Source organism: Armigeres subalbatus, chromosome 2 (genome assembly GCF_024139115.2).
Source record: "Armigeres subalbatus isolate Guangzhou_Male chromosome 2, GZ_Asu_2, whole genome shotgun sequence".
NCBI classification, from domain to species: Eukaryota; Metazoa; Arthropoda; class Insecta; order Diptera; family Culicidae; genus Armigeres; species Armigeres subalbatus.
The window spans coordinates 458,389,138-458,415,221 of record NC_085140.1 but is presented as its reverse complement, the minus strand read 5'-3'; the positions used below and the strand labels follow the sequence as shown (position 1 = coordinate 458,415,221).

The following is a 26,084-nucleotide window of genomic DNA, read 5'->3' as shown; positions in this document are numbered from 1 at the left end:
GCGCGCGTATACGTTTCTTCGCTTTTATTCGGAAGAAGCATGAAAACAAAAGACAAGTACCTGGCAGTATATTCGGGATGTATTCCATGATAGATTTTTTTTAAATCCTGGTGGTGCGGTAGCGAACGGTTTAGCGGTCGCTAGACGGCGAAGGTCATTAATCGTGGTGAACAGCAGAACAGAATCCGAAGTAGTCAACAAAAAATCGGCACCGTCCAAGGTTTTGCTGTACCGTTCCGGAATATCATCATAGTTACCCGGGGTTGATTCTGCATGGCATTTAGCTGGTTGTCGCTGACATATTTAGGCAGGCTTTGCAACTGTAGTTTGCACCTATGGAGAATTGTTATCTATATTTTACGAGAATTCTTTAGATTTAGACCATATTACCTAGTTGGATACAGCCTTTGCGCACTCTCGGGTAGAAGTGATGAGAGGTTCACAGCGTGATACCGATCGACGCTTCAATTCACTTCTAAGTTTTCGACACTGTAAAGGATTTGGAGGGTGTTTATGATTTGATACATGCCCAAGAATATGAGCTGAGTTTTCAAACCGTGTTTGAATCGTCGCTTGGCAACGATTCTCCAGTTGTTTGACTCGTTTTTGATGCAAGACCAATAATGGTTCTAAAAAAAAAGTTTTGATTTGTGAGTTTGCAAAATAATAATTTCGTCCTAAGAAGTTTTACCTTCTTGTTCAAATGGTAACTGAACCCATTTTCCATTGGCATGGGTTTTCCTTTGTTGATGTGCAAAATTTCCAAATTTCCCCTTCTCCGAAATTACTTCTCTTGTCGCTACTTTAAAAACACTTCAAACAGATCTTGAAGCGACTTCGTGTATGGGTTTCGTCGTATCTTGAGTTCCATCGGCTTCACTTGAGTCACCTGGTTCTTCGCTTTCCAGTTGATCCGGTGAAAGTGTGCGCACCTGGCTTGCAATGTCTTCCGTATCGGTTAATGCAGAAAGTTGGTGGACCACAGATGCTGTGAGGACGTAGTCCAAGCCGAATTCCTCCCAACTGTCCTGACCGTGATGGAAATCCATTTTACCAGCCTACTACGAAAAATTCGTCTTTCTTCCCATAGCTTTCGTTTTTAAATGTTGGTTTGCATACATGGATACCGTTATCACAAACCTTTCTTTCTAGAAACTCAGCCTACTACTAAAAAAAACTTCCTCTCCATTCTTACCACTTTGAACTAATGGACTGTTTCCATGGACACAGGACTTTGTTATTGTGAAAATTTATTGTCAGATCGAGGTTCATTGGAGCATCAATTCCAATTTCCAAGGTGATATTTAAATATTTAATAGTAGAGATTCTGAAGTAATTAAATGAACCTGACGAGAATCTTGTTCATGTTAACATAATCTTTTACATTTATGTCTACCATTCATTTTTAGGTGGATATGAAGAAAATATCCAAAATCTTTTATGAGCATACATATTACTCCGATATATTGTTTACCGTCCAAGACATATATGGTCCTGCATATAAGTGGCCAAACTATATATAAAAAAATTATAATTTCACCAATTTTCAACTATTCGAAACTTATCAAGCTTTTGACAAGAAAATTATTTTGAGCTTTTTAGTGGAATGTCTTCACTTGTCATAAGACGAGTTAATACAATCCCATTGAATTCCACCACTTAATTGTATCTTGACAGATACGTATTTCGACCTCAACAGTAAGGCCGTCTTCAGTGTCTCGTACTTGACTCGACGAGACACAATTAAGTGGTGGAATTCAATGGGATTGTATTAACTCGTCTTATGACAAGCTTTTGACGTTTTTTTTGGCTGAACGGATTTCGTTATCACGATGGATGGTATCAGTTTGTCGTTAAAATGAAAGGAACGTCATTTTTTCAGTACAAATCAGAGATTGAAAGATTATATAAAAATTTACAACGAGATGATATGAAACTTATATTTTTCATTGTGTTATACATAACCAGTATGAATACTTGGATGAATCGAAAAGTATAAATCGTAGCCATATAAGCATAATAAATATAACAGTAATAATTATGTTCTAGAAATAAAATTATGAAATACTATTTTAAGTGTAAGCATTGTAGCTTACATATCTACAAAACAGAATATTAGAGGGTGTCCCAGAAAGTATAAGCACACTTGGACACTTTTGTGATACTCATGTTATTTTTTAATTACTTTTCCAGACTGCTATGAGAAATGCCTTGATTCCAATCTAAGAAAAACCTTACAGGGGCATGAGTATTACTATTTACGGGCAGGACGCATCTAGGAAGTTGGATGGAAGGCTTGGTGTAGTACTTATTCACAGAATTGGGAAATGGGGAAGGTTTTCATTGGGGCAGGAGTTGTGAGTAGCTGGCAATGTGACCATAGTAGATTCTACCCCGTAACAAAACGTGAAAAGGTGTCTACCCAGCATTACCTTATAAACTGTCGCTCTATGATTCAAAATTGCCATTTGGTTAAGTTTTTTTTGGGAATGCGAAGCTTTTTTCTTGAAAAGCGCAAACAGACCTTGCACGAATGGTGAACTATTTCCAACATTTATCAGTCAGATGGCGAAATAGAAGATAAGAGCATCAGAGCAGTTTGCAATGCGATTCGGAAGTATGGTGAGGAGTTTTTATTTCAGGACATGAAAAAATCTGAACGAAAATCGGTTCCTATGAGCTATTTTCTCGATCGGAAAATTGTTCAATCTTTTCCCTTAAAAATGTTCTTCTGTTCGAAATTTGGAAAAATCTGAAAACATCGAAGAATGAAAGTCGACCGAACAAGACGACACAAAATGAACTACGGACTTTCAGGAAGCAAAAGAAGAAAAAAACAAGTCAATAACATGCCGCATATGTCAGAACCTGGGCCCATAAGTTGTGCGATAAGCTTTTGTGTGGAAGATCGTTATGTGAAATTCGATTTTAAAACGCTTCCACGGGACCAGTTCAATATGATCCGTGCTGGTAAAGTATTGACGATGTTGATTAGTAAGTTTATTTAGGAAAATTCTGTGAAAAAGTGTGGAATGTTCTCAAATCCATTTGCAGCGATCGATACAATCTTAGTTGATGTGTACGATCAAGAATATTTGTAGCAGCGGTTACTGTCCATTATCCGAAAGAATTATAACCCAGTACTATTTTGCCCGGCTTTTAAATCAGTGTAGGGGAAGTGGGGGTAACACGCCCATAGGGGTTAAAACGCAATAAGGTTAAATATCCCCATTGTGATTATTTTAAATAGTCTATACGATGAATCAATGAAAAATATTGCCATTGGATACATATATTTCATGATTTTTCTCTAGTTACACATGAAAAACTCGAAAAAATGATTTTTGCGTGTTTTGATGCAATTCTAGCTCGGTGAAATTTAGTCTTTCTATCGCTGTTATTCATTGGTAAATTGAAAATTGAGCCATGAGCCATGCTGCTTACTCGTGTTCTTTATGTTCCACACGAAATCGTCGTCAAAATTGGTCTTAAAACGATTTGATGGGCCTTCAAACTTCTGAGGTCGGTGTGGGGCAGTACGCCCATGCTCATTTCGTATGACCGAAACAGCTGAAACATTCGGTTAATTGCCTTAATGTAGGCAATTGGGTGGGTTCGTGGGTTCGAGTCCCATCGAAGAAGGGAGAGTCATAAATTACGCTGAGAGATCGCAGCAGTCTGCGTACGCGAGTGGTTGATATTTTCTTTTCTGGTGACGTTTGCGTTATTATAGTTAAATTATTGAAAATTTAAATACATTGTAAGGTATTTTCTGGTTTTCTGGTTTTGTTATCCCGTGTTGTTTGAAACTTAACTGAAGAAGTGTTATCTAGTGCTAAAAACGGAAGTGAACATTCCATGGAAATCTGGCTGTCGGATTATGTCTAAGGGAGTATTTTACCATTATATTTTGTTCTTTTTTTCGTATTGGTAGAAAAATGAACAAAAACACTACCTTTTAGAATCATTTCAACCATTCTAATAATAAATACAAATTATTTTATGTTATTTGTTTGGAAGGGGGCTTTAAGTTTCGACTAAGTACTTATTCTCATAGATGCAATGAATTCCTCACACTTTAAACAAACCATCAAATGGAAACCCAACATGTATAGCGTTTTTTTATGTTAGTTTTTGGGTTACACTATTGAAGGAGAATCTTCCTATTCCCTTACGAGACCACCTCCACCTCTCCTTGGAACCTTTAATAGCACTGAAGGTATGTAAAATCGATTATGATGTTGCATGACACCACATGAAGAATAAGACTTGAGCCAGGATAGTTATTTACATACATACAGAAATATTTATATTAACTGTACAAATATTATTAAATGAATATTAATGTTCAAATTATGTTTGAAATAATATTTTTGAAATTCAGTCTCATTTCATTTATTACACTTGTATTATTTGAAAAACATTTTTATAAAATTATAATATTCATTTTACTTTGCTTATTATTTGTCTTAATAAAATCTAGAAATTTTTTCAAATAGGTGTAATTGTACCTGGTCTTGAAATTTGAAACGGATAATACTCTCTATATTTACCATGTTTTGTTCAACTGACGTTATTAACAGACATATTGGAATCTATTCTCTCCGTTGCGAACTTTAGTTGACAAAAATAGTTTGAATGAAACACAAGATCGCTATTCCGCTATTCAATTGCACCCATTTGAAAGACAAAATCACTAGAAATATTTGATTTGTTATATTCTAAATATTTATTACTATTATGTTTCATTTTAGAGATAATAATGTCACTACGACTTTTCTAGACTAGACTACATGAAACAAGCTTAATTTTAACGAAACACGATCACGATCACAAAACAACAATCTACTGTTATCTACAGTATTTAACAACCAAAAATACACAAAAAAAACAAATCTTACAATTATATTGTATTGATATGTTAGATTTCAGTGCAGCGTTTGTATTGGAGTCTTCCAGATTTGTGTATGCCAGGGCTTTGTACGGATTTTAATGCAGAACTGTATTAAAATCTGCCGTCCGCTGGTTGTATGTAATTAAAATATTGAAAAGTCTTAATACCATAACTGTCTAGCTCATAACAATGAACTAAATAGTTTTGGAATATCGCGTAATATCGTCGTAATTATTAACTTTATATTATTGAATAGAAATCGACTAGCTCAAAATACAAAATAGCTTTCCGTGAACGATTGATTGTTTGCGTTCGAGTTGAGAAAATAACTACAGAGTACCTAAAAAAACATCGCCGCAGTTTAACGAAAACACTAATAAATAATCACTCACCGCGAACGATTGATTGTTTGAAATCACGTTGGAAACACATAGGTGTAATTCATAATCATCGTAAATAGTCAACCCAAAGTACAAATAATCAAGTCTATCGCTAAGATAATGATTTTTTTCCTCGCGTTAGATAAATATAAAACAATCACGATAGCTGATTATCGCGGATTTAAGGGTAGATTAACAATAGCTCTACCGGAGCGATGGATTGTCTGCCCTTACGTTGGGCGAACAAGAACACAACCAAATATGTCGTAACTGATCTATACCTTGTTCTCGTGTCAACATTAACATGCTAGTTACTTGGATTACATCACTTACCAAGGTGAATCCTGATCTAAGTAATGACACTTCCTCTCCCTATTTACAATACTCCTTCCCGTAACAACCGTAGAGATGCAGACGATTCGTCGGTCTCTAAAACAACGGTTGTTACACTAACATTCCTTCCCTTCCCTAGATGATCGTAAGGACGTGGCCGGCGCCGTTATTGACTCGTTAAAAGTTGAGCTTTCGGAACGTGCACATTGAGGATGGAGTGCTAATCCCAAGTCCCATCTGTTGGTTCCCTGTGCAACTCCGCTAGTTCTGGTCAATCATGGAGTAGCAACTACGAATTGTACGGTCATCTCATGCTCATGCTCATGCTCATGCTCATGCTCATGCTCGAGTCCCATCGAAGAAGGGAGAGTGGTTACCTCCAAAAAAATTTCAAATCATTATCTTCCACATAATATACATATTCACATATGAGTTTTCATAACAATGTAAATTAATGTCCAAGTCGGGTGGTTTAATCCCCGGAATATAGGCAATTAACTTTGATTGAACCGAAAGTCGTAATGTTGTTTTTGAATCGTGCTTATACTTTCTGGGACACCCTATAGATAAAGAATTGCCCATTAAATAAAGAAGGATTAATCTTTGGAATATGCCTTTTGCACGGTACGTTTCCTGAATATGTGGTATCAGGTATCAGGTATCAGAACGTCGGCTCTGGCGGCACGTTCCCCTGCAACTTGGGAGATTTGTGCCTCGCCATCTGATTGGCTGATCCATCATCATCTACCCGAAGGAAATTGGATAACTGGGATTAGGACAAAAGGAAATGATAGATGATTTTAAAGACTAAGTTAGAAATTCCATGTTAGGTTAAGATTACATGTCCATTGGGAATACAATTTTCAATAAATTAGATCAAAGAATACCATCATATGCAATCATGTAGATTGTTGTTGTTTCAGTAATTTTTTTTTTTTATAAAAGTTGCTTATTGAAAGCTGTTGTTGTATCCAAGAGGTTTCCATAAAGGTTACTAGAATCAATAAAAAAAGTATATGTATTTATCATTCTAATTCATGTTTATTAAATTCATTATAATTCAACATTTGAGCAAATTGCACAACTTGGTGTTCATTCAGAATTTATCTTAGCATAGATTTTGACGGTTATTTGCCCGAGACCATAAAAAAGTTTATTCCCTTGATTTTCAAGTGCAATTACGGACTTCTCATCAATGCCCATTACAACAACACGCATCCCATTCTCCGGTGACAGCACTTTGGATACTTTCCAAAACTGTGTATTTAAATTTCTGTTCGACCGTGTAATAACGTTCAGAAATTTGTCAGCACCGTTCCTGTCTGTACTGGGAAAATAAGGTACAGATAAGATGGTACGTCTTAGTGGTTGAATAGGTGCGTAGGGCATCACCGAGAATTATAAAAAGTTGGTTGGAAATCCCCATTCAGTAGAAGCTGCCTATCAAAAATACGGCCACACAGGTTGCGAAAATAATCTTCGTCGACATCAGCGTTCTCCCTCTTGATGGTGATTTTCAGTTGATTCCGGATGGTTATACGCTGCCGCTTATCGTTGCCATTGCTCGGAGAAGTCGCTGGGCGCTTCATCCTATCGACGCTCATTGTTGACGTGCTGGCGAGGGTAAGCTCTGCTGACCTGACAATGGCGTCATCCTCTGGCGAAGCAAGCAATGTACGTTCAATTTCCATGTCATGGTCCTGTTAAAAGTCGAATGACAATATTCACTGAACTACATCCTTAGTAAGGGCAGCAGGGACTATGTCCAAGGGCTTGACGATCCCTCCCCAGGCCATCTGCGAGTTGTGGGGCTTGCCTAGGATGTGGTGGGGTTTGACAGTGGGCCCTGTTAAACCTCTATAAAAAGCTGCATGTATCCGCAAGTAGGCCCCACCAAAGCGACCGTGTGCCGCTCAAAGCGCACAAGCCCAAGCCCTGGTGTTAGGTGGGACGCTAAACAGCCCTGACACGACGGCCCTCCGACGAGACAGGAGGTTTGCGCAGGCCCAATAAGCCGCCTAGAAAACCAATCATTACGAACAATATAAGAGATAATGCGACTCGATATAATCGGCAAAGACCTGGGCGAGGAATAGAGGATCAGGGCCGGAAGCGTGGAACATGGGATTGCAAGGCGCTAGGTTTCGTAAGGTTGCGACAGGATGATCTACGATGAATTACATCCCGCAACTTGGACGTCGTGGCGCTGCAGGAGATTTGCTGGACAGGACAGAAAGTGTGGAAAAGCGGGCATCGAGCGGCTACCTTCTACCAAAGCTGTGGCACCACCAACGAGCTGGGAACCGGCTTCATAGTGCTGGGTAAGATGCGCCAACGCGTGATTGGGAGGCAGCCAATCAACGCAAGGATGTGCAAGCTGAGGATTAAAGGCCGTTTCTTCAACTATAGCATCATCAACGTGCACTGCCCACACGAAGGGAGACCCGACGACGAGAAAGAAGCGTTCTACGCATAGCTGGAGCAGACATACGATGGATGCCCACTGCGGGACGTTATCGGTGACATGAACGCACAGGTAGGAAGGGAGGAAATGTATAGACCGGTCATCGGACCGGATAGTCTGCACACCGTATCGAATGACAACGGCCAACGATGCATAAACTTCGCAGCCTCCCGCGGAATGGTAGTCCGAAGCACCTTCTTTCCCCGCAAAAATATCCACAAGGCCACATGGAGATCACCTAACCAAGAAACGGAAAACCAAATCGATCACGTTCTAATCGACGGTAAATTCTTCTCCGACATCACGAATGTCGCAGTGCGAATATTGAATCCGACCACTACCTCGTTGCAGTATGCCTGCGCTCAAAACTCTCGACGGTGTATAACACGCGTCGAAGTCGGACGCCGCGGCTTAATATTGGGCGGCTACAAGACGGTAGACTAGCCCAAGAATACGCGCAGCAGCTGGAAGTGGCACTTCAACGGAAGAGCAGCTAGGCGCAGCGTCTCTTGAAGATGGCTGGAGATATTCGATCCGCCATTGGTAGCACCGCAACCGCTGCACTAGGCACGGTGTCCCCCGAACAGAGAAACGACTGGTATGATGGCGAATGTGAGCGGTTAGTGGAAGAGAAGAATGCAGCATGGGCGAGATTGCTGCAACACCGTACGAGGGCGAACGAGGAACGATACAAACGGGCGCAGAACAGACAAAACTCGATTTTTCGGAGGAAACGCCGCCAGCAGGAAGATCGAGACCGTGGAGAAACGGAAAAACTGTACCACGCTAATCACACACGAAAGTTCTATGAGAAGTTGTACCGTTCACGTAAGGGCCACGTGTCATAGCCTGATATGTGTAAGGACATAAACGGGTACCTTCTTACGAATGATCGTGAGGTGATCCAAAGCTAGCGACAGCACTACGAAGAGCACCTGAATGGCGATGTGGCAGACGAAGATGGCGGTATGGTGATGGACCTGGGAGAACGCGCGCAGGACATAATTCTACCGGCTCCGGATCTCCAGGAAATCCAGGAGGAGATTGGCCGGCTGAAGAACAACAAAGCCCCTGGGGTTGATCAACTACCAGGAGAGCTATTTAAACACGGTGGTGAGGCACTGGCTAGAGCGCTGCACTGGGTCATTACCAAGATTTGGGAGGAGGAAGTTTTGCCGCAGGAGTGGATGGAAGGTGTCGTGTGTCCCATCTACAAAAAGGGCGATAAGCTGGATTGTAGCAACTACCGCGCAATCACATTGCTGAACGCCGCCTACAAGGTACTCTCCCAAGTTTTATGCCGTCGACTAGCACCAACTGCACGAGAGTTCGTAGGGCGCAGTACCAGGCGGGTTTTATGAGGCGAACGCTCCACCACGGACCAGGTGTTCGCCATTCGCCAAATACTGCAGAAATGCCGCGAATACAACGTGCCCACACATCATCTATTCATCGACTTCAAAGCCGCATATGATACAATCGATCAGGACCAGCTATGGCAGCTAATGCACGAACACGGTTTTCCGGATAAACTGACACGGTTGATCAAAGCGACGATGGATCGGGTGATGTGCGTAGTTCGAGTTTCAGGGCATTCTCGAGTCCCTTCGAAACCCGCAGAGGGTTACGGCAAGGTGATGGTCTTTCGTGTTTGCTATTCAACATCGCTTTGGAAGGGTAATACGAAGAGCAGGGATTAACACGAGTGGTACAATTTTCAATAAGTCCGTCCAGCTATTTGGTTTCGCCGACGACATAGATATTATGGCACGTAACTTTGAGAAGATGGAGGAAGCCTACATCAGACTGAAGAGGAAGCTAAGCGGATCGGACTAGTCATCAACACGTCGAAGACGAAGTACATGATAGGCAGAGGTTCAAGAGAAGACAATGTGAGCCACCCACCGCGAGTTTGCATCGGTGGTGACGAAATCGAGGTGGTAGAAGAATTTGTGTACTTGGGCTCACTGGTGACTGCCGAAAATGACACCAGCAGAGAAATTCGGAGACGCATAGTGGCTGGAAATCGTACGTACTTCGGACTCCGCAAGACGCTCCGATCGAATAGAGTTCGCCGCCGTACCAAACTGACAATCTACAAAACGCTAATTAGACCGGTAGTCCTCTACGGACACGAGACCTGGACGATGCTCGTGGAGGACCAACGCGCACTTGAGTTTTCGAAAGGAAAGTGCTGCGTACCATCTATGGTGGGGTGCAGATGGCGGACGGTACGTGGAGGAGGCGAATGAACCACGAATTGCATTAGCTGTTGGGAGAACCATCCATCGTACACACCGCGAAAATCGGACGACTGCGATGGGCCGGGCACGTAGCCAGAATGTCGGACAGTAACCCGGTGAAAATGGTTCTCGACAACGATCCTACGGGCACAAGAAGGCGAGGTGCGCAGCGGGCAAGGTGGATCGATCAGGTGGAAGATGACTTGCGGACCCTCCGTAGACTGCGTGGTTGGCGACGTGTAGCCATGGACCGAGCCGAATGGAGAAGACTCTTATATACCGCACAGGCCACTTCGGCCTTAGTCTGAATAAATAATAATCCTTAGTAATTGTACTAAAGGTATTGGTTTAGGCATAAATTACATACCAGATTGGAGGCTGATTTTTTAGATTCCATTTGGTTATTTAGTTAAAGATAGCAGGACACTTTATAAAACACGTGAACTCACGAATGTTCTACGGATAATGAGTTTTCTGTTACAATTATTGCCAATCTATGGATGACGAACAATAGGCGTTTGTTTTAAAACATCTAGCGGAGCGTTTCAAGGCATGATAACGTATACATCTGTGATAGACACAGAAACAGAATATGATGATTGTATGAGAACTCACAAATCAGGTGTGCTGCAAATGATAACGTGACCCGAGTAGAAAAAAAAAGTGAGGCTCCAGGAACAAAGCCTAAAGCTGTCTGCATTAAATAGCAGTCAACTTTTTGATGTGTCTACACAGAGTATCATTTTTTTTATTCGGGCCATGCTTGTGTACAGATACTAAATCAGACATTAACTGGTGTGGGTTCGATCGTGTTGGTGCTAGGCTCGCCAGCTAGTCCGGGAGAACGCGAAATAAAAAAAATGTTTGCATCGAAGTGCGCAAAATTTATTGGGAGTCGCGATTTAACGTGTTTCATATGAGACGCGGTACCGGGTGCTCAGAACTTCAACCTTTAGTGTGCGTTTGCTCGCGTTTAATATTGGACGCAGAACAATTCCGTGATCATCGTTTTGTTTGGTTCTGCTAGGTGCGGTCGATAAATCGATTAATTAATCACTAAATTTACGATTAACCACTTATCATTACGAATCCAGACCACCCAGGTAACCATAGGCATTTAAACAAGCCGTACGTGCGACTATAACGCTATCACAGAGTTAACAAGCTTTGTACTGGCTCTATAGGTCATATATGATAGCCCTATATAGGGGAGGGGGGAGCAATATGCCCTAGCTAAGCAAACACTGCTAACTGTAACACTGTAACGCTATTCATGAGTATTTTTACATTATGCATCAGTTAAACAAGATAGCTAGTTGATACCATTAAAAAAATTGTCAAAAATTTCAATCATATTGATAATATTCACATTTCAAAAAAGTGGTGATATTCTGTTGCCGGAAAACTCATGAGGCAAAATGCCTTTTAGCTGGCAGCTCCTAGGGAACAAAGCACCACGCGTCGGCGAATCAGCATTCTGGTATGGATAGTGCGTGGAGACGCAAGTACATTGTAGGTTAGTGCCACTAGTGCGTTTTGCCTCGCCAAAATGTTAGATGTTCCTTCAAAATGTGGAAATTTTCGGTTTTTCCGACCTTCCCATAGGGGAAGGGAGGGCAATATGCCCTAGCTAAGCAAACACTGCTTTATTGTCTTATTTGTAACGCTATTCATGGGTATTTTTACATTATGCATCAGTTAAACAAGATAGCTAATTGATGCCATTCAAAAATTGTCAAAAATCTCAATCATGAACTCATGAGGCAAAACGCCTTTTAGCTGGCAGCTTCTAAGGAACAAAGCACCACGCGTCGGCAAATCAGCATTCTGGTATGGATAGTGCGTGGAGACGCAAGTACATTGTAGGTTAGTGCCACTAGGGCGTTTTGCCTCGCCAAAATGTTCGATGTTTCTTCAAAATGTGGAAATTTTCGGTTTTTCCGACCTTCTTATACACTATTTGGAAACTTTTTTCGCCTAACCTACATAATTTTAGATCTAGTTTTGTTACGGACATCTTATTGACGGTAAATATGAGGGAAACCACAAAAGGCGTTTTGCCTCGGGGGGGCGTTTTGGGGCCTCTTCCCCTACACTATTTTGAAACTTTTTTTGCCTAACCTACATAATTTTAGATCTAGTTTTGTTACGGACACCTTAATGACGGTAAATATGAGGGAAACCACAAAAGGCGTTTTCTCTCGGGGGGGCTTTTGGGGCCTCTTCTCCTAGTCAAAAAGGTGAAATAGCGTGCTAATGGTTACCTGGGCAAAGTTTGCAGAAATCTGAAAAACTGATTCGGATAGGCGGCCCCCACCGAGGGGGTTTGATAAAAAGGATTTGTTCGATTGTTCGCTCATTTTATGTTGGGGACCATATTTTTTTCCTCACAGCTGTGTAAATTGAATGCATCGTTAGATCTGGTGCCCCACGCAATTGGAGCTTATTTAAAGAAATATACCATTGGGTATAGCCCTCCGAATCAGTTCATCATCGTAACAGCTTCCGAAAAACGTTCAGTTGGTTTCACTGATTCTGATCAATCACGGAATAGCAACCATAGATATGAACCTAAATTCAGTCAAAGCCGGGTTAAAGCTAAGTTCTATGGGAAAACTGTCAAAACGTACGCAAACGTATCTAATCTGCTTAGCTCTTAACACGTCATGATTTTGAGATACCGTTTTGATTCATATTCCGAACATTTAAGCACATTTTTCACTTTGGAGGATTTTATAACTCATGAATTAAAATATAATTTTAGATCTATTGTTTTCATCGCGCAAAAATAGAATATTTATATAAGCGCTTTATAATCATATTTCAATGATTGTAACTATCAATACTGAATGATTTTATTCTGCCAAATTTTATCTCAATTTTTATTTGTCTTTATTTGAGAGGTTTTCAGCCCTAAGCTGGCTCGCCTCTTATATCTCAAAATCCGAACACTTGGGTTAAAATTCCGAACCGAACGCCACTTTAAGTGCACTAAAATGCAAAATTTCAACGTTATCTCATTGTTGGACAATTCTAATGTCATTAATCTGTACGCCTGCCGTAAAAATTTGTTTATTTATGCAATAATAACGTAATAATTGAGATATGCATTGAGTGTTCGGAATATGAATCTGTTTGGCATTTGAGTCAAAACCATTTTTCCTTTTTAAAACGTCCGCCATTAAGCCGGCAATAAGAATTAGTCAAGTCAATCAAGGCTTGAAGGTATTTAAAAAAAAATATGTCGTTATTAGCGAGACTTTCAGCCTAGGTTCAAAGTTGATCGTTGATTCATTCTTTGTAATTTAAGGAACAACGTTGCTCGAATTCCAAGATAATTCACTCGAGTACAAGACGATTAAGAATTTTAAAATATAGGAGGAGCCCTCATATGCTAAACGGTCCCATGTTTACAAAGTTAGGCATATAACAGCAGTATAGTCGTAACCTAGATTCAGAACCTCTGGTATGAACTTCTGTTACAATATCTAATCAAATTAATGAGGAGATTTTCAATGTAAATGGGTAATAGTTAATTGTTTCAGAGTACCGCGCGTCTCCACCGTCGTTGATTCACGTGCATTCATAGCTGCCCCATATTATTATCCTACAGTCCGAAGTCCGACAAAACTCCTTCGAATGACGAAATGACGAAAGATACTTGGAACGGCTCAACCCCAATATGCAATGCACTTCCAGCGCGGTCAGATGGTCGGTGGCGCGGTATTCGTGTTTAGGTTCGGATAATAGCGGGGAGTGCTGAATAATACATTAAACAGAACCAGGTTGCCTTTTCCTCCCGGGGGGGTTCATCGGTGGCTGTCGTGGTAGGTGCGGATAAGGCAGTCAAACGCTGAACGGTGACAACACGAGGGAAAACAACCTGCTCGGAGAGCGAGAGTGCTTGTATTGGTGTATAAATGTACATTGTCCATAGGCGAATGTGGATTTCTTAGTAGTAAGGGGCACTATTTGTTGAAAGCCATTGCAACGAGATGCAAGAAGGTGCTTTTTCAGACAACAGTTAGGATAGATACATTGTTTTAAGGCTAGCCAAAGCCTGCGATCAGGATTTTTTATTTCAATCAATCCACTATTTTGTTGTGTAGTCATATGAGTGAAAAGGTTTTTTTTTATATTATTCGTGAATTAATATACCTAGCAGAATGGTAGGAAAACCATTCATTATACATTTGTTTTGCTAAAGTACAAAAATTAACACAAGAAAAGGATAACATCTCCCCTTCACAGAGCTCTACTAACAGCATCACCATCATGGAGAGGCTCGCTACATGCGAGAATTTTTTCGCCGGAGAGTCTCGCCTGCACTACTGGTCCACCCGGAGCAGCCACACAGCAACTGCGAAACAACACATCAGGACGATTTTCCAGGACAATTTCAGCACAGCTCACGCTCCACCACCGCCGTGGTCGAGTTCGCGTTTGACATACACGCCTTCCGACCGACCGAGCGAGTGCTGATGGATGGATTTGCTGCAAAGCTGTTTCTGCCCTAGGAGCACCCACGGAAACTTTCATTTGGAGTACGTATATGGATTTCGAGCCATGAAAGAGGCGCAGTGAATTAACGATAGTTGGCGGAAAGTTTTCAAGTGCTATTAGTGAAGTGGCTCTGTGGCTGTGGAACAGGAGTTTGGTGAAAATTTGTAGGAAAATCTCCATGAATAATTTAGAGCTTTCTTCTGGGAGCGTATTGTGAGCCTCGGTGATGACGTCGAGAAAGAGAAAGGAGCAGCACTCTTCACGGTTCGTTTGCTAAACGAGTGTGCTTGGCAGTGTGAGAAGGAGCGGCACAAAAATCTATGTATGTAAAATCAGGGTGGAATTACAGTGAAAATCGTCCCGTTTGAATGAAATTTTCCCAAGTTGAAATTATTCAAATGAGTTTGGGATCAAGTGGAGTGTTCAGTTCGATGCTGTACTATTAGGATGCGCTCTTCTGTTCGTCTTTTCCAGCTGTTTAAAACGTATAATCGCTGAAAGTTAGTTTCCGTTCATTCATGACGTATACGAGGAAAATCTGCAGTGACAAAAGGTAATGTCACATTTATCGATTGGGGTATAATCAAGGTTGGTCTACAACCCAACAGCAAGTCTCGTAGTGTAAACTTATGAATGAAATTCTCTGCTATGGTGCGTTTCCTTTTTCGATTGCGAATCATAATTAGCTGAAAAGTCTAGTTTGTATCCATATCAGATTTATCGTTAGCGTGATTTGCACTCGTTCCGGAGAGCGTCCTGTATCCGTGCCGTCCTCCCACCTCACTCACCCTCTGCGGCACACATGTAAATTGCCAATAGGTGATATGGTCGTCACTGTTATTCGCCAGACCCGGAGCGGAAAGCCATGTGATTGCATCTGGCGAAAATTTACCCCGACATAGCTATAGAGATCTGGCAAGACCACACCCGCCTGGCTGTGTGGAGTATAGTGTCGAGTACGGTAAGCACACGGCGGTGTGTTTTGTACAGGGCGACAAGGATAAGTGAAGATCAGCGCCGGAAAGATGGTGGGACAGACTACGGCTGGGGAGGGGACACCTTTGCCGTAGACGGTGCTGCAAGACCTGGTATGCGTTTGCTGATTGTGTGCCTTTCGAAGAAAAGGTGAATTCAGATGACGGCGGTTGTGATCCGTGGTGTGGGTGGAAGTGCTTTTGCAAGTGGAGTATTTTTAGTTGGAGTGGTAGCAGTGAAGTAATAAACAAGCGTGTCCAGGCAGGAGGTAGAACGTATTTGTCCCAGCAACTTTGGAATGCGCAGGGTTTTGCTTAGTTTTGCTTCCAGCATAACTCTTGAACCCATTGACCGATTTCAACCAAATTTGGAACACATATTCATCATCTTAAGGAGACGACGACAAGGGGTGGGATGATCTTTAAAAAGGGGAGTGTGTAGGGGAGGGGTATTGTTTAGTTTTTGATCAACTCAAATTAACTTGAAAAGATTTGGTGTTTTTATACAAGTTTGAGGGAGGCGGTTTATGACCAACTCAAGCTGGCTTTTCCCTCTATCAAATTTTATTAATGCTATAAGTCAGATGGAGGTAACTCTTGAAACCTCCCTTAAACGAATTTAACCAAATTTGAAACAAATACTTTTTTTGTAAGTAAGATATTAGACCGGGTGGGAGTGTCACAGGGAAATTGGATGGAGGGCATATTTATGAAATGAACAGTTTTGTATAATTTTCCTACGCATTAGTCGATTTCAAACAAATTTAGAACATGTATTCTCTATCCACAGGAAACAATTATATAGAGGTTGGGAGGGTCATTTGTAATATCGGAGGTTATTAGGGTTGGGTATTGTTTAGAATACGAGCAATTCAGTATAACTTTACCGATTTCCACAAATATTGGGACACATGCTCTCTAACTATAGCAGACGATTATTAATGGGGTGGGCCGGTCATTGGGAAAAGGGGAAGGTGTGTCTGTCTGGTGTAGAGCTTATGCTCGAGTATGTTAAGCATGATAACGTTAGACATAGTGTATCAGGCATAATGGACGTTAGGCATAATATAAATTCCACATTCTTTTGTTTATCCAAGGTTTTTGAGATTGTACAATTTTCCGAAAACTAATTGCCCGATTTCCTCAAAAATAGCAAATCCTCGACAATAATATTTTCCAAAAAAAAAACATTTCCTCAAAAATGACTTTTCAACGATTTCCTTGAAAATGACTTATCCCTGAAGGAAGCGGGTTATTGGCATAAAGCCGTTAAACCGTCTAAGACGAATTAAGTACTGTCCATTTAATTCCACCAGTTAATTTTCGTTATCTTTGCAGATACGTATTTCGACCACAACTGTGTGGTCGTCTTCAGTGTCTTGTACTTGACTCGACTTGCTCCAAGTCGAGTCAAGTACAAGACACTGAAGACGACCACACAGTTGGGTCATACGTATCTGCAAAGATAGAGAAAATTAACTGGTGGAATTAAATGGACAGTACTTAATTCGTCTTAGACGGTTTAATACATTCCACTAAACGAGCTTAATATATTTTTCTGATAAAGCCGTTGCCATTGCCCTGAATAAGGCTATTGGGATTAATCCCTTCTTTATAAATAGGCGATTTCCTGGAATGAGGCAATGATTGATGTTGTTTTTTTTTTTAAAGTAGGCGTTTTCCCGCAATAAGGCAATGGTGGGTTTGACACTTTCTTTCAAAATAAGCGTTTGCCCAGAATAAGCCGATGGTGGGTTTGATTCCTTATTTAAAAATCAGTCAATGTTTTCAAGAGTGTCTGCCTGTCAAGTCAAATGATGAAGTATCAATAACCAAATACAATTATCCTTTTGACCAAATGGTGTTATCATTTTCCAATTTTAAATACCCTGCGAATCAAACTGGCACTCCGAGCAAGGTCGAGTACATATAAAGCTAGTTCAAAATAAAAAAAAAAATATAACAATTTGAAAACTATCTAAAAATAGAATAAATAGAATAATTAAATAAGCTCTTTTAGTGGAATATCTTCGCTTGTCATAAGACGCGTCTAGTACTTTCAATTTAATTTCACGACGTTTGACCCTTTCTACAGAGCAAAAACAGACAATAATTGACTAAATCAGTAGTTCTATGAGCATATCAACTCAACAGGCCATACCAGATGTATATTCTGGGAATACTGCGAGTCATCTCCTGTACAAAACATACTTTTAGTTTTTCTGAATGCTTTTATCCGGATTTTTTTTCAACACAAAAAAATGACCTTCCAGCCTTCCGGCTTACCGAATTTGAATTGATTTTAACATTCAGTGTGGTCCATCTTGGAACCAACAGCCAGCATAACACCGATTGTATCATTTGAACATTGGAAATCATGTCACAAATCTTCAAAAATGTCTGAAAAGTGAGTATTTTCCGACACGGTCGAATGCGTATAACTCAGTGTCGTGACGCTTATCCGCCATTCGACTGGTAATTTAAATTACCAACCGACAACAATATGGAATGCGTGCTATCGCAACAACAATTACCCACAGACTGTCTGTACCAGAACTAGACCAAGCACACGAATTATTTCATGTCGGTAGGTGTCTGTCTGTCGTGTAGTTCGCATGCAGCAACGGTCAGGCGATGTGCCGATCATATTTTTTTTAGAAACGAGATGAACTTTTCAGCCATCATTTTCTGCCGTCCTATTTCATCTTATGCAAATCCTACCTAATCCAAATCCAATTTAATTCAAACCCGAGCAGCACACTTGTCATATACTAGTCACTGTGACTTATATGCGACCAAATTCAGTCACATTGGAGTTGTTGCAACAAAATCAATCGGAAATGTGCTACTAGGGAAGCATATAAAATCTAATTCAAATTGAGTCTAATCGGAATCCGGTCGAATCCAAATACAAACTTGTCTAAATCCAATCCGATCTAGCCAAAATCAAATCCAAATACGAACTATTTCGAGGCCAATCAAATTCAAATCCAATTAAATCCAAATCTAATCAAATTCAAATCGAAAAACAATCTACAGTCAAACCTCCGATATTGAAGGGATCATCGACTCATGGAAATATCGAGATGTGGAAGAGGGAATCTTTTGAAATCCATCACAAACCCAGAAAATATTTTTTAATATGGCATAACTTGCTTCCATGAGTCGATAACGAGTCATAGAACATGGACTTATGGAGGTTTAACTGTAATTCGAATAATCCAATTCCGATTTAGGATCTGTCTCATTTGGAGAATTAAACTGAAATTGAACTTAAAAGTGACATTTCAATAATTATCGAAAAACCCTGTTCGCAGAGCAAGAATACTTTTGACAGATATCGAATCTTTTTGCATCGATGTCTTATTGGAATTGTTGGGTAGCACCAGCCATTCTTATGACCGGGATATTTGCTAATTTTAGAACTGTCACTTTCAAGTTTAATTCTCCAAATGAGACAGACCCTTAATTCAAATCAGATTTCAAATCTAATATTATCAAATCCAATCAAATTCAATCCAATCTAATCTAAATTCACTGTAATCTAAATCCAATCTAATCCAAATTCTATTTAATTTAAATCCAATTTAATCCAAATTCAATCAAATCCAATTGCAATCAATTACAATTCCAATCTAATACGAATCCAAATCCAATCTTATAAAAAAAACCCTAATCCCAATCCGATTTAATCAATATCCAACAAATGCACATCCAATCGAATCCAACTACGATTAAATTGGAATCCATCCTAATCCAAATCCAATTGAATCCAAATCCAATGAACTCCAAAACCAATCTAATTCGAATCCAATATAATCCAAATCCCATTTTGTTCATATGCACTCTACCCGAGTAGCATACTTGTCACATATCAGTCACTGTGACTCATATGCGGTCAAATCCAGTCACATTAGAGTTGCTGCAACCAAATCGATCTGAACTGTGCTACTAGGGTAGTGCAAATCCACTCCAATCCAAATGAATACAAATCCAATTTAATTCGAATCCCATAAAATCGAAATCCAATCTGATTTGAATCTCATCTCATCCAAATCCTACCTAATCGAAACCAATCTAATCTAAATCCATCTCAATCCAAATCCAATTCAATCAAAATCAAATCTAATTCAAATCCAATCGAATCTAATTTGAATCCTAATGCAACGTTTTTCAAATCCAATTTAGTCCAAATCGAACCTAATCTAAAACGAAACTATTCAAAACCAATCTAATTAAAATGGATCCAAATCCAATCTAATCCAAATCCGATCTAATCATAATTCATTCTAATCTAAATCCACTCTAATCCAAATCCAATCTAATCCAAAATCCATTCTTATCCAAATTAAATCTAATCCAAATCTTATCCAAATCCATTCTAATCTAAATCCATTGTAATCCAATTCCAATAAAATCCAGATCTAATTTAATTCAAATCCAATTTAAACCGAATCCGATCTAATCCAAATTCAATTGAATCCGAATCCAATCTAATTCAAAGTCGATCTAATCCAAATCCAATTAAATTCAAATGCAACCTAATTCAAATGCAATGCAATACGAATCCGATCTAAAATAAAAATCGAATCTTATCCAAATTCAATCTAATCCAAATCTAATCTTATCCAAATCAAATCTAATCTAAATCCACTCTAATCCAAATCTGATCTAATTCAAGTCTATCCAAATCCGAATCCAATTGAATCCAAATCTTATTCTTCTTCTTATTGGCATTACATCCCCACACTGGGACAGAGCCGCCTCGCAGCTTAGTGTTCATTAAGCACTTCCACAGTTATTAACTGCGAGGTTTCTAAGCCAGGTTACCATTTTTGCATTCGTATATCATGAGGCTAACACGATGATACTTTTATGCCCAGGGAAGTCGAGACAATTTCCAATCCGAAAATTGCCTAGACCGACACCGGGAATCGAACCCAGCCACCCTCAGCATGGTCTTGCTTTGTAGCCGCGCGTCTTACCGCACGGCTAAGGAGGGCCCCAATCTTACTTGAGTCAAATACAATCTAATCCGAATCCGATCTAAACCAAATCATATCTTATCCAAATTTAATCTAACCCAAATCCAATTTCATTTAAATCCACTCTAATCCCAATCCGATTTAATACAAATCCATTCAAATCCAACCTAATTCGAATCTAATCCAATCCGAATTTGATCTAACCAAATCCAATCTGAATCTACTCTAATCCAAATCCGAACTAATCTAAATCAATTCAAATCCAAATCCAAACTTATCCGAATCCTATCCAATACGAAACCGATCTGATTCAAATCCAATCTAATTCGAATCCAATTTCATCCAAATACAACCTAACCCAAGTCTAATCTAAATCCGATTTAATTTAAATCCATTCAACTCCAAATCTAATTGAATCCAAATCCAACCAAATTCGAATCCAATCTAATCCTAATTCGATCTACTCTAAACCCAGTCTTATCCAAATTCAATCTAATCTAAATCCACTCTAATCCAAATTCAATCTAATCCGAATCCATCCAAATCCAATTTAATTCAAATCCAATATAATCCGAATTATATCCGAATCCAATTTAAATCCACTCTAATCCAAATCCGATCTAATCCAAATCCATTCAAATCCAAATCCATCCAAATTCGAATACAATTTAATCCGAATTCTATCTAATCGAAATACAGTCATGTCTAAATCCAAATTCAATCCAAATTCACTTTAATCCAAAGCCATTCAAATCAAACCTAATTCGAATACAATCTAATCCAAATCCGATCCTAATGTAAAGAACATGCTTTATTTTCAAAAGAGCATGATCATGAGCATGAGTTTTGGATATGTAGAAACTGGTGACCCAAAAATAAGCAATACCCGCGCCGGCTATGTCCGAATGCAGGTCAATTAAGGAATAGGTAGGAAAATGTTGACAAGATACTCGCTTTGACAGAAGCCGACGAGTCATCTGCATTTCCACGAAAAATCACTGGAATTTTGGATATGTGGGGAAGGCTTTGTGGCAGGGTTTGTTTTGGTAAACGGTTTGCCGTGTGTAGCGCGTAGTTTGATTGATTTTAAACAAAAACACTTTCGAACGAACACTAATTATTTTAATAGACTCTACGACACTACCCATAATTCCATTACCCCGAAGGCCACTACCCCGAACGCCACAACCCCGAATGAGTCACTACCCCTAATGGGACACTACACCGAATGAGTCGGTACCCCGAATTGATCATTATTTCAAGTTTATACTTTACTTCAATGAAAACAATGTTACTCAATAAAAGGTTATTCATAATTCATATGAATGAGCAATAATTGGAACTGCAACTGTTTCAATGCAGTATAGAACTAAGTATTCTCACTCTGTAATATCCCGTTCCACTTCGTATGGCACCCTTCAAGAGTCCTGAAAGGTAGGGGAAGATTATGCAGCACGTTCTCATGCACAATGCAGAGAGTTGGAGGCAATTGCGGTCCACGTCAGCATGGCTACAAGGGCAACAAGGTTGAAGTTGTTCCTTGGTCGCTGTTGTAAAGCAAAGGGATTCTGGATGAAGCGTGGTCGAAATCTCAGAATCGACGAGTGGGTGAATGAGTGAGTAAGAGTGAGCGAGTAAGAGTGAGTGAGTAAAATTTAATGAGTCAGAGTAAGTGAATCAGTAATAGAGAATGTATGAAAGAGTAAAAGTCAGTGAGTGAGTGAGAGTTAGTGAGTAAGAGTGAGTGATTGAGTAAGAGAGAGCGAGTGAGTCAGTGAGTAAAAGTGAGTGCATGAGTAAAATTGAGTGGAGTGGTATGAGTACTAGTGGTACTAGTAAGCTAGTGAGCAAGAGTGAGTGAGTGAGTAAGAGTGAGTGGGTAAGTAAGAATGAGTGAGCGAGTAAAAGCAAGGAGAGAGTTAAAGAAAGTGAGTTAGTAAAAGTGAATAAGTGTGTAACAGGGAATGCATGAGTAAAAATGAGTGAGTGAGTAAGTGAGTGAGTGAGTGATTAAGAGTGAGTGAGTGAGCGAGTAAAAGTGAGTGAGTAAGATTGGGCGAGAAAGAGAAAGCGAATGATTGACAGCAAACGAGTGAGTGAAAGTGGATGACTGAGTAAAAGTGGTTGAGTGAGTAAGAGTGGGTGAATGAATAAGAGTGGGTGAATGCATAAGATTCGGTTAGTGAGGTAGAGGAAGTGAGTGACAAGAGAGAGGGAGTATCTTGTTTGTCCTCGGTAAGTTGAGTTGACTTTAACAAGGCATCCTCTCTGTTCGGTTTCTAACGGGCAGGCGCGTTACTTTTAAAAAGGCATTATTTCCTCTGTGTGCCTTATCTCGGTATAACCACGTTCATAAATAAGGTATGATCTTATCTGTCTGCCTTATACCGGGCAAACGCGTTCATTCAGAGAGGGTTCTTTAATAAATTACGTAACGCTAAATTTGATGATTTTGGAGCTCTCCCTCCCCCATTGAACACTTTTTGTATGGAAGGTTAATTTTTTTGTCTGGGTCGTAACGCTCGGCCTGTCCCTCTCCCTCCCCATACAGCGTTACGTAATTTGTGAAAGGCCCCAGAATGCATTATTTCCTCCTTATACCGGCTTTATACTGGACAAACGCGTTTGTTTAAAGAATGTATTATTGCATCTATGTGCCTCATTTAAAGAGGCATCATCTCCTCTGTTCGCCTTATACCAGGAAAACGCGTTCTATTGAAAGGCTCTCTTACTCCTCATCTTATTTCGTAGAATGGAGACGAGTGACGTTTTGCGCTCGCACACTAATGTGCAATTCGGCATGTGTTAGTACATGTTTGTTTTCCTTCTGCTCATAACCTCAAAATTTATCGGGTCATCACATTTATGGCAAAGGAGTAAAAAATATATGGAAAAATACTCATTTTAACCCAAGCTTTGCTGAGTTGCACCATCTAGGAGTGTTTGTTTTCCTTTTATCGCCACACACCAAGGGCCCCATACGCCTGTTACTGGCGAACAAAGCTCGTGTACTCTGCGTCGAAGCTTAGAACCAGGCATTGCAATATCATCTGAGTACAGGATATTATCTTTGCTAGTGCAAAGATATTATCCCTAATCAAAGAGCACTCTGGAAAGATATTATCATTCGAGCATTTGATGATGATCCTGATAGCGAGCGCGGTTCGGGGTTTGTTCACGTTGCGAGGGCGTTGCTACAACAAAAGCAGTGAAAAAACTTTTCTCCATGGCAAACATTGCACTTTGTTTACTGAGCAGATAGATAACTAAGATCGATATCCCAGCATATCATCAGTATCTTTGCTCAGAAGATCAAATGATGGGATAAATTGCAATGCCTGCTTAGAACCAGTGTTAGGGCGCAATTGTTAATGCGAACATTTTTATGTTCGGTTAGTTACTGCAAATAAATTTGTTTTCGAGTCCCTATAATCAAGTAGGTATCTCAAGCATACCACATCGTTATATTGCTGCATGATTGAGTGTTAAATTTTGATAAAATATCGAAAACAAAAGAGTGCTTAAAAATAGCCTCGCCATAACAAAAAGGTGGTAGAGAATCAACACTGTTGTTTACATTTTAAAACCAAATCCAGATGTCGCACATTTCGTGGTAGGGATTGAGTGCTCCGCCTTCTCCCCCTGCCACTCACACATTCGGACATGAGAATCTCAATAGTACTTTTCCAGGTCATAATGACAGGAATGAGGGGTACGAACGTGGTACTGGCATTCGGGTTGATGGGGTGGAGCCATTTTAATAATCTGCCGCACTAAGCAGAACAAAATTTCGATGACAGGCCGATCGTTCTGCGTACTGAAGAGAACACGACTGGACGCGTTACAAATTTTCACTTTCCGATTAGTTTACTCACCGCACAAAGTAGAACAAATTGTTCTAATCTGATACACATAGTTGGGTAGAGTGAATAGGTGTGAAATGTTGCCAAAGCAGATGCGATGAATACGGGGAATTGACTGATATCCCATCGTTATTAGCTGGTTATGGAACAACTTCTCGCAAGGGCAGCTGTTGTATAATTGGTAATACGTCCATGTACTTAACCCTAGTAACATTTTGGTTTTATACTGGTTGTATAACTCTCTTGTGGAGTAAATTATGCTCTTCAAGAGCGTTATAAAACTTAAAATGTTACTTGGGAATGGAATAGTGTGGGTTCAAGTCCCACCGGCAGCCGAATCTTTTTTCGCCATATCTCATAAAAAACAACTTAAATGGCAAACTTAACTATGTGTATCAAAATTGAAAATCTTTTCCAACAAAGTAGAACAAAATTTCGATGACCAGCCGATCATTCTGCTTACTGAAGAAAACACGACTGGACGCGATACAAGTTTTCACTTTCTGTTTAAGTGAATTTATAGAGAATGTGCAACTTTTTCACGAAATCGTTGACAAAATTTCCTCTTCAAACCTGGCCATCTGGTTCCAAACGATTTCATTTCATAAATGTACTTAGAGGAACGATTGATACCAAAAGAAATTCATGGATGTCGGAAATAGTGAAATCGTATAGATTTTTTTTTGCAAAATGCTCAGCTCACCCCATAATCCGTTGAACTGCATAGAATATTCCGATTTGATTGGTCTTCTTCATAGTTTAGCTTAATTTTGTTCTTAGGATATGATGATGGGCAAAAATAACACCGCGATAACACTTTTTCTGCAAACACCATGATTAATCAGTTCGATTTGACATATATTCATACGTACCTATGAATACATGTCTTATTTTCAAACATCAGCTTTATTGTTCAACGTTTCATTATTAATCAGCATGATCCACTTCTTCCAGTGAAGGACCTTCGGTTCGAAAATTACCTCATCTAGCGATGTCAAATTCATATGAACTCGCAAAGCTTTGCTCTTCACATCACCAAAATCAAAAACCTAATTTTGATCGAGTCACTAATCCTCGGGTCTTAGAAATATTGATAAAAATATTGTTAGGAAATTATTTTGAGCTTTTTAGTGACAAGTGATAAAAATATGATAAAATTCGCGAAAATTGAAATTTTCAGTTTGACAGAACGGAACGTTTTTTCAACTTCACTCACGAGCGCAGCACTCTTCGATCTCATGAAAAACATATTTTATTTTCAAAAGAATAGATAAATTTGTGGAGCTCGTGTAGACATTGAGAGCGATGCATCTCTAGTTATATACGTGTACAATATACACTGTATATATCTAAGCATCATTACCTAATAAAATATTAGCATGAAGATTTGCAACAAATGTTAGTTGTATGGGTGTCAGGAAGTGCTTTATTATAAGTTTACATTT

At 39.7% G+C, this 26,084-nt stretch overlaps 1 protein-coding gene and 1 long non-coding RNA gene across 18 annotated transcripts in view; one reads left to right on the top strand and one right to left on the bottom strand.

Moving 5' to 3' along the window:
- LOC134213828 (protein turtle) overlaps nt 1-26,084 on the top strand; it is a 141,813-nt gene that overhangs the window by 55,830 nt on the left and 59,899 nt on the right. Inside the window, exon 1 of one of the 17 annotated variants that reach the window (XM_062693216.1) lies at nt 14,807-15,139. The exons of 15 other annotated variants lie outside the window; for them this stretch is intronic. The gene's annotated coding sequence lies outside the window, so the exon portion shown is untranslated. Of the gene's footprint in view, nt 1-14,806; nt 15,140-15,182; nt 15,371-26,084 lie in introns of those variants that run through there. One more of the 17 variants, XM_062693215.1, reaches the window with a different exon arrangement.
- LOC134218292 (uncharacterized) lies at nt 6,625-11,095 on the bottom strand. The gene is made up of 2 exons (XR_009981300.1): nt 10,682-11,095; nt 6,625-7,307 (listed from the first exon to the last, which is right to left on the bottom strand). It is a non-coding gene; the product is annotated as an uncharacterized LOC134218292 (long non-coding RNA).